Below are 9,259 nucleotides of genomic sequence, written 5' to 3'. Positions count from 1 at the left end.
ACGCACATTTGAGAATCCACCGCACTTATACAAAAGAATAGGGGACCTTCCCGGTGTGAGTGGTTCAAACCTTACAGTCTTTTCTTACGCAGCTTGTACATTTACTTACATGTACAAAACTGATGTGTTACGCCGAAAGGCGGTTTACCAGTTATGCGAACCAAACATGGCCAACTTTAACGTTAGAACAAGAAAGTGAAACTATATCTTTGTCTTTATTTTCATTAACGTTCTTAAAATACAAGGTACGGGTAAGTGATACTGTAATTAATAACGACCAAGTAGAGTCAATTCCGCGTCATCCCGTGTTTTTCATGTTTGTAATACTTCTGAATTATTTAAAAGAATACCCCGCTAACAAAAGTTCTAAATTTTTCATAAATTTGAAAATAAAAATTTGAGTATATTTGAATTCATTTAGATATTTCTGAAACATTTTGAGTGGCTTTAGAAAGATCTCTTTTTCTAGAATAAATTTGAAGTACCTGTGTTTTTTAAACAAATAACTGAATGGTAGGTGTGGGTTATTGCCCCCATAAACGTAGGTGCTAATCCGACTCTTCTGTATTCTGTTTATTTTTAGATTTCACTGCTGGACACTAGTGGCTCTTTTGTAGTAAGTCATCCATGCATGACGCCTAGCCAGACCAACCTGTACTTCACAGGGATGAGTGATTTACTTTCTTCCAAGCCCACTAACCTATTTACAAAAATTTAGAAATAATTGGAAATAACGGTAAAAAAATGGTAGAATGCTGTTAGGAATATTTAAAAAAACTATTAGAAATGTCATAATCAATATCAGGAATATTTCTAAAGTTTTAAATAACCAGGGAATTATCTAGAACGTTGAAAAAATATTCAAAATATTTTCAAACTATGAAATTTGAGACTTGGACAAACAATTACAAAGAATTGAAAGCATTTCTAAATAATGACAATAACAACCCACACAGTGACGCAGAATTGACTCTATAGGTGATCAAGAACAACTATTTCTGACAATGAAAGATAACATTAAAGTTATAGCTTGTGATCACATAATGTTATATAGCCCCTTTGGAAGTGATTTGTGGCCCTGAAAAGGGCCGGAGTGCTGGGAAACGGCATCCCAAAGTCTCAGAACTTCGCTTCCAGTGTTTTTCCAGTGTTTACTAGGATGTAAATGTCCATATATCGGAAGCCAAGATCGCTATGTTTACAAATTTTACGAAGATTTTACGATAGGAACTGCCCGGCGTACGTGAGCGCAAGTGACGCCCCCCTCCCACCCCGACGCTACATACTGTAGTACAGAATTGACGTTCTCGTGCACGCCGCGGCGCTAATTCTACTCAAAGGTGCAGAAACCACACATCAAACTGTTCCTTAGGATGCATATTTTTATACATCCAAATCCTAGATTGCTAACTTTACAAATTGTTGGAAATATTTACGGTTAAAAACTGTCTTACCTTACTTTTTGTTATATAGTTGTCTTACCTTTAATGCACAGCGAGCAAAATGACGTCATGACAAGGGGCGCCAACAGCCAATGAGGAAAACGAATCGCACCTGCGCATTCTTGCTACACCTAACATACCTAAGTAAAGTTTCCGATAGAAACCGCAAAAAAATCCAAATAAAACGATTATAAAACCTTGTATCAAAAAATTAAAACAACGCCTGGCGGTGTTTACCTGCTGTACCTCTACACGAAATCCCAGGGCATTTGGCCAAAAAAATGAAGGAATTGAATTAACTTTAAGAAAAATGGCAGAGGTGGCAGGAGGAAAAGAAACACGAGGAAAAAAAGTATCTGTGACAAGTTGCAGCTAGAAGTTCAGGGGGAAAGAATCTCTGCAATTGCGGAGCAGCCCATCAAAAGCCTAGGGAAGAAGTTTGATGTAACATTAAGCGACAAGAGGAACATCGAAGAATTTAAGCAACAGATACGAGAAGGGCTAGAAGCCATTGAGAATAGTGAACTCCCAGGGAGATATAAAGTTTGGTGCTACCAATATGGATTGTTACCACGAGCAGTATGGCCGGTGACCATGTACGATATACCCCTTACAGTTGTGGAGGAAACAGAGAGGAGGGTGAGCAGACATCTGTAAGGATTTTGGACACTGAACAAGACTATTTCCAGAGAGGGGTGAAGGAGGCTATTTACATCAGGGCCAACCACCCTACACTTAACCGTGACGTCATACATAAGGCTAAAGAAATTTGATGACGTCATGCATAAATTATAAACTTATATAAACATGTTATTTGCATAATGAATAATAATTAATAAGAATTAATCTAATTTCTCAATTAAGGGTTAATGACCCGCCCCGATTTTTTTCACACCAGTCTTGTATGAAATTGCCACAGAAGGACACTCTCGTATGCCCATTACAAGAATTGGCAACATCGATGTTGTTGTAAAACGTCACGTACAGCTCGAGCCCAGCCCTGCTCTCACACATCCGTTTGTAGTTCCGGGTAACGTTCAAACATCAACTTTCGGGCGCTTTCAAACCATATTTTCAATAAGGACTGCAAAGTCCAGTTTCTAGTAGTATGATCATTTTATTTGGCCCCATGTGTGTGTGTTTGTTTGTGTTTGTGTGTGTGTGTGTGTTTGTGTGTATGTGTGTGTGTATGTGTGCGTGTGTATGTTTGTAGACGTCCCGTTTCAGACTGTGCAGAGCATAGTCGTGGTGCCATGTCCATTCCTTATCCCACGACGACGGGGGGGGGGGGGGGTAGTCTGCTGATAGTGACCTTCCCATATTCTTGCTTATCATGGAAAGCAGTAAATATCATTAAAAGCTATAACTTTACCAAATATATTTGGTACGACCCGGCGGGGGTTGGAACTTTAAAATGTCCGGTTATAAAATCAAGCATTCTACTGGGTTGAGCTATTGCATCGGTATATTTGTGGTGGGGTTAAGCTATTGCATCGGTATATTTGAAGTGGGGTTAAGCTATTGCATCGGTATATTTGAGGTGGGGTTGAGCTATTGCATCGGTATATTTGTGGTGGGGGTGAGCTATTACATCGGTATATTTGAAGTGGGGTTAAGCTATTGCATCGGTATATTTGAGGTGGGGTTGAGCTATTGCACCGGTATATTTGTGATGGGGTTGAGCTATTGCATCGGTATATTTGTGGTGGGGGTGAGCTATTGCATCGGTATATTTGAAGTGGGGTTAAGCTATTGCATCGGTATATTTTAGGTGGGGTTGAGCTATTGCATCGGTATATTTGTGGTGGGGGTGAGCTATTGCATCGGTATATTTGAAGTGGGGTTAAGCTATTGCATCGGTATATTTGAGGTGGGGTTAAGCTATTGCATCGGTATTTTTGAGGTGGGGTTGAGCTATTGCACCGGTATATTTGTGGTGGGGGTGAAGCTATTGCATCGGTATATTTGAGGTGGGGTTGAGCTATTGCATCGGTATATTTGAGGTTGGGTTGAGCTATTGCATCGGTATATTTGAAGTGGGGTTAAGCTATTGCATCGGTATATTTGAGGTGGGGTTGAGCTATTGCACCGGTATATTTGTGGTGGGGGTGAAGCTATTGCATCGGTATATTTGAGGTGGAGTTGAGCTATTGCATCGGTATATTTGAGGTGGGGTTAAGCTATTGCATCGGTATATTTGAGGTGGGGTTGAGCTATTGCATCGGTATATTTGTGGTGGGGTTAAGCTATTGCATCGGTATATTTGAGGTGGGGTTGAGCTATTGCATCGGTATATTTGAGGCGGGGTTGAGCTATTGCATCGGTATATTTGAGGTGGGGTTGAGCTATTGCATCGGTATTTTTGAGGTGGGGTTGAGCTATTGCATCGGTATATTTGAGGTGGGGTTAAGCTATTGCATTGGCATATTTGAGGTGGGGTTGAGCTATTGCATCGGTATATTTGAGGTGGGGCTGAGCTATTGCATCGGTATTTTTAAGGTGGGGTTTAGCTATTGCATCGGTATATTTGAGGTGGGGTTGAGCTATTGCATCGGTATATTTGAGGTGGGGTTAAGCTATTGCATCGGTATATTTGAGGTGGGGTTGAGCTATTGCATCGGTATATTTGAGGTGGGGTTGAGCTATTGCATCGGTATATTTTAGGTGGGTTTGAGCTATTGCATCGGTATATTTGAGGTGGGGTTGAGCTATTGCATCGGTATATTTGAGGTGGGGTTGAGCTATTGCATCGGTATATTTGAGGTGGGGTATCATATTTTGGTTAATCTCTACAACTAATAGTCTTTCTTTAAGAAAAAAAAGTATTAAGAGCTGCCTGACATTTGAGTTGTAGACAGCAGACTGCAATCTAATTCGTTTGCACACGAAAGAAAGATCTCTTGTTTGGATTCAACTCATTTTAATGCATACTGCAGCCTGAGTAACAACAAACATAAAAGAGATATACATCAGCGTACACGTCGACACATATCAGAGGCCGCAAACCAAGGTGTGGTTGCATATTTCTACTCAGGTTGAATTCATCCAACATCAACCCACACGTCTAATTATCTCTCAAAGGCTTTCTTTCAAGTGACTTAAACTACGGCTGTACTTAATCTGTAAGTATTTTTTTCTAGTGGTAGTTTTATAAGCTGCTGTCCGTAATCAGTACATTTTCACTGATTTAATTCATCACTGTTATGTATGTCGAGGAAATGCTTTGCACATATTTAAACGCATTATAAGAATACATGTATTGCTTTAGAGGTGACAGTTTATTCTTTTTATACATCTATGATTTCCATTTTTTTCAAATGATTGAAGTAAATGGACGGTGGATAAGGTAGACACGTTTACTTTACGAATGTTAGGATTCATAATCCACAAAAGCATATGATACAATTCACTGTTAGGATAATTCACAAAAGCATACAGTCTATCGTTAGGCCTAGAGAAACATGATATGTTTCCTGTGATGATTCATGTGTGTCATTATATTGTTTTATTTACTTATTACCTCCATGACATGTCATGGGGGTTATATTTTTAGTTGCGATTGTCAGTCTGTCTGTTACTCAACAAAATAACTCAAGAACGGCTGGATGCATTAGTTTCATATTTGGTGTATCGGTAGGGTGTGGCGAAACCTGGAAATGATTAGATTTTGGGGCCCCTAGTGGCTTCCCCTGGTACTGCAGCGCAAATTACGGTTTTGATATCTCGCGATCCGGACATGCTAGGGTCATGAATTTCGGATGGTAGCTAGCTCTTGTACCGTGTGTTAAGGCCCCCTAACGGCTTGTTCTTGAACTGCAGGATGGCTTCTTAGAAAAGCTTCAGTTGGGGCTAACTAAACAACTGGATCGTCATGATTGTGATGCTTGACATAATTAAATTTAAATATGCAAATCAAGATCTTATTTTCATAATTAATAAGGAAATTCTGTTGCATTCAATATTAGGGCTATGAAACACTTGTGACATATGTGATTGAATATGACAAGATCATTGACAGATGTCGATTATGTAAATGAAGAAAATCGGTAAATTTTTTTATGGTGGTTAATTTCTCGGAATTTAATACTTTCCATAATTAGAAGTTCAGGAAGGTAAACATCACTAAATGATTTCAGGACCACATTTGCATAATTTATGAGGAAAGGCTAGAATAGCCTTTTTTAAAGATAACCCTGTCATTGGGTGGAGATCAACTGATATGTTATGTGGCAAATTTTGTACAGCGAATATGCAAATTATTAGGGCTAATTTGCACATATTATGTGCACATATTATGTGCAAATTAGCCCTAATTATCTTTCTTTTACCCTCAAAACTGAAAAGTACAAAAAATACTTCTTGCCTTCTGCCGTTCTGCACTGCGGTTGTGTATTCAACCCAATCAAACGCCTTAGAAAAATGTGTCTGGAGTTCGGTGGCACCGGCTGCTCTGGTCACAATAAAAGTTGCCTTTTCGCTGCCCTGAAGGGTTCCGGGGTCAACCTAATCGGTTAGTCTCGGGCAGGTAACCGGCAGATGCTCTGGCGATGTTTTGCAGTGGAGCCGGACTGGTAACGCGTGCTTCTTACATCTCGGTAAGACAGTTTTAGGGTCCCTAAAGCATGTCCACGAACGGAGGTTAGGCATTAGTAAGGCTCCTGGTGGGCACTCCTCATAGTCCGAGATATATAAACAAACGCTGCTCGGCCCGCTACATTCACTTGGTCCTTTCTCTGAGAGTCCTGCACGTGTCGTACAGACAATAATTGTGCAAGAAGGAGATGTTGAAGACGTAACAAATTTGTACAGGTGGACTTTCAAAACCTAAAGGGTTCCTCTCGGTATTCGCCTGGTTAGTTCACGTCGTCTTTTTGTCAGCGGGGCTCGGGTAGAAATTAAGTTAGAGTTAAATTCTTCTCGGGTCCCGTACGGGCCCAAACTAGCGCGGTAACCGAAGGGTGCCCCGCCGAACCACGTAGTGGTAACGCCCAAATGTAAAAAAAAACAGCACAGGAATTACCTGGCAGGACCCTTTTTTTCCGATTGGGACCAAAACTTTACCAGGGCGTGAGTGGTCGTTTTCTTCTATACCCAATTGTCTGGGATCCAAATTGGCGAAACTGTCCAGTTTACGTACACTATGTCTGGCGAACTGTGCTTTAAGAAAAGTCGGTCTCAGTTTGGTAATGTTTGGAAGTGAGGATTTGAAAGACAGTTTTTTTAGCGCTGATTATCATAATATCTTGAATCTTCGCATGTACCATGGAGGAGAAATCATCTACAAGTCAGTTAACAGCAGAATCCGGAGTCCTTGGCTTTAATATCATATTTGCTAGTAAAGACATATTTCATAGTTTTAACATCAAGACTAAGGCAGAAGATACAGAAAACGGAAATTCTGCTGCGGTACCAAGGCCATCCTACAGGAGGCCCATACTTGACCTTGACCTTTGTGTTCCTCAGATCAACATACCAAATATCATCACAATTTATTAAGGCGTTCTGAAGTTATGCTGACTACAAATGTTCGGAAACACACACACGCCTAAAACAATACCTCCATTCCTCATGGAGATAAAGATCCAATAAAACATTAGGAGGCTTTGGTGAACAAGTAATCCATTTATTCATGTGTTCTACCGTCTAAGTCGCTTTTGATTATTTACCATGGGCCTTATTTTGCACTGGAGTAGAATTGCTCAGAATGAGAAATACAATATCCAGATCAAAGTCGGATCAAAGCCAATCTCTCGGCTCGGTCCGGAAATTTCATCCTGGTGAGAAAAGTAACATAGTGTTAATACCTATATCCGCCAAGGTTACAAGGTGCCCTACCTTAGTAATGATAAATTATAAATTTGCTCTGCTTTATCCCATCTGAGCTCTACAGTCGGTTTTACTACAAATTACTATGTACTTGAACAGCATATTGCCAGTTACATAGTCATATGCAAATCATTTAAATGACACCTAAGCAATAATCTTTTTTTTTTATTTAGGTTTGTAAATGATGAAGACACGAACCATGATATGTGGGAGGGCAAAAAAGATAACATTAGCATTTGTGGCTCTTCTCGCCTTTGGGGGAATCAGCCATTATATGCTTGCAACAATGTATGAGGGTACTAGACTATCCGACACCCACGCGTCTCAACTCCACATAATGGATGGCAGGTAATAATTTCTAGGCTCTATTCAGATATAAAAAGCTATTCTAATGTGTGTGGCTTGCCTCTTTGATTGTTGGCGTTACGTGTTTTAAAGACACATGGCCTACATGTAGATAGCTATCTAATTGAATTACTTTTAAGACTAAATTAAACTAGGGCTCGAAATTCACTTTTGGGAATAGGTGAACTGTGCGCACCATATCAAAGAGAATAACTCCTACATCAATGATCAGTTATTTTTCTGACACTTGGATGTTAAGAAATGTTGTATACTGCCATGCGTTTAACTTCTTTACATACGTAAACCTATGAAAATATTAGGGTGCACTAGTACAGTCACAGAAAAAAAAATGGGTGCATGGCTCCAAATTTATGTGCACGTATACATGTGCCCAGTAATCCGAGCCCTGTTGATAAGTAAAAAAAAAACTTGTTTGGAAAGAATTGTATTAGTTCTGTACTAACCCAAATCATTGCAAAGATGAACCTTTTATTCCTCGTTAATTAGTGTCACATGTAGTTTTATAATGAAATGTTGATGACTTGTCAGCTTAAAGTCGATCAATAGCCAAAATTAGCGTCGTTGTCATTTGCCATGTGATAGAGATCAGATACCATTGAAACGCCTACAATGCCAGCTAAAATATTAGCTCATAGCTTGTTAAAAAAACTACATTATACCCAAGTCTATGGTGTATTTTGACAGTTCATGGTAAAGGGGGTAATTAGAATAAATCATTTAACTATTTCTCAAGGTAAATACATTCTAATATGTTGTATCAAGGCATCTAATGCGTATTTTAATATTTGAGTGGTTAAAAGCTTTAACGGATTAAACTTTCTAATCCTTAAAAGTAATTTTATTTCCAATGTTTCCTTAAGGAGCTTTTCAGGGACGGATGGAGAGGAGGTTTGTGACATCAAGCGCAATTTCATGTTCGTGAAAGTACACAAAGCAGGAAGTACAACAACAGCATGCATCCTCCAACGTTTTGGCTACGAACACAACCTTACTTTTGCGATGGCTATGAATGGTCGGAGTGATGTCGGCTGGCCTTTCTTTTTAAAACAAGAAGACATTATACCCTCTGCTGATGGTAAATTTAATGTACTAATTGATCACACAGTTTACCATAGAGAGCTAATAGAGCATATCATGCCACAAAACACCGTTTATATCTCAATACTGAGGCATCCGCTGGGTCAACTAAGATCCGTTTTTAACTGGTATCACTATGATAAAAGCTTTAAAGGGTTGGATGGAACAGATCCTGTTGCGTCGTTTCTTAAAGATCCCATCAAATTTCAAATCCCTTACATCTCCAACTTTAAAGCCCCCATGACTAAGACAAAGAATTATATGGCATTTGACCTGGGTTTCCCCATCGGACTATTTGATCACCAATCGTTTGTGGATAAGTTTGTTGAGAAAATATCCAACGAGTTTGATTTGATTTTGATTCTAGAACATTTCAATGAGTCGCTTATATTACTGAGACGCTTAATGTGCTGGACCCTCAAAGACATTCTTTATAGTGTTGAACCTAAAAACCTGCGTAAATATCCAAAACCAACAACAAACACTTCAACACTTGTAAAGCTACATCGCAAATGGAGCAATGTAGACTACCAGCTATACGATTACTT

At 39.4% G+C, this 9,259-nt stretch overlaps 1 pseudogene; it reads left to right on the top strand.

Moving 5' to 3' along the window:
• Positions 1-4,447: 4,447 nt before the first annotated feature.
• LOC109473083 lies at positions 4,448-9,066 on the top strand (annotated as a pseudogene).
• Positions 9,067-9,259: the final 193 nt, after the last annotated feature.

Source organism: Branchiostoma belcheri, unplaced genomic scaffold, assembly GCF_001625305.1.
Source record: "Branchiostoma belcheri isolate BF01 breed outbred unplaced genomic scaffold, Haploidv18h27 scaffold100, whole genome shotgun sequence".
NCBI lineage: Eukaryota > Metazoa > Chordata > Leptocardii > Amphioxiformes > Branchiostomatidae > Branchiostoma > Branchiostoma belcheri.
This window is presented reverse-complemented; position numbering and strand designations above follow the sequence as displayed.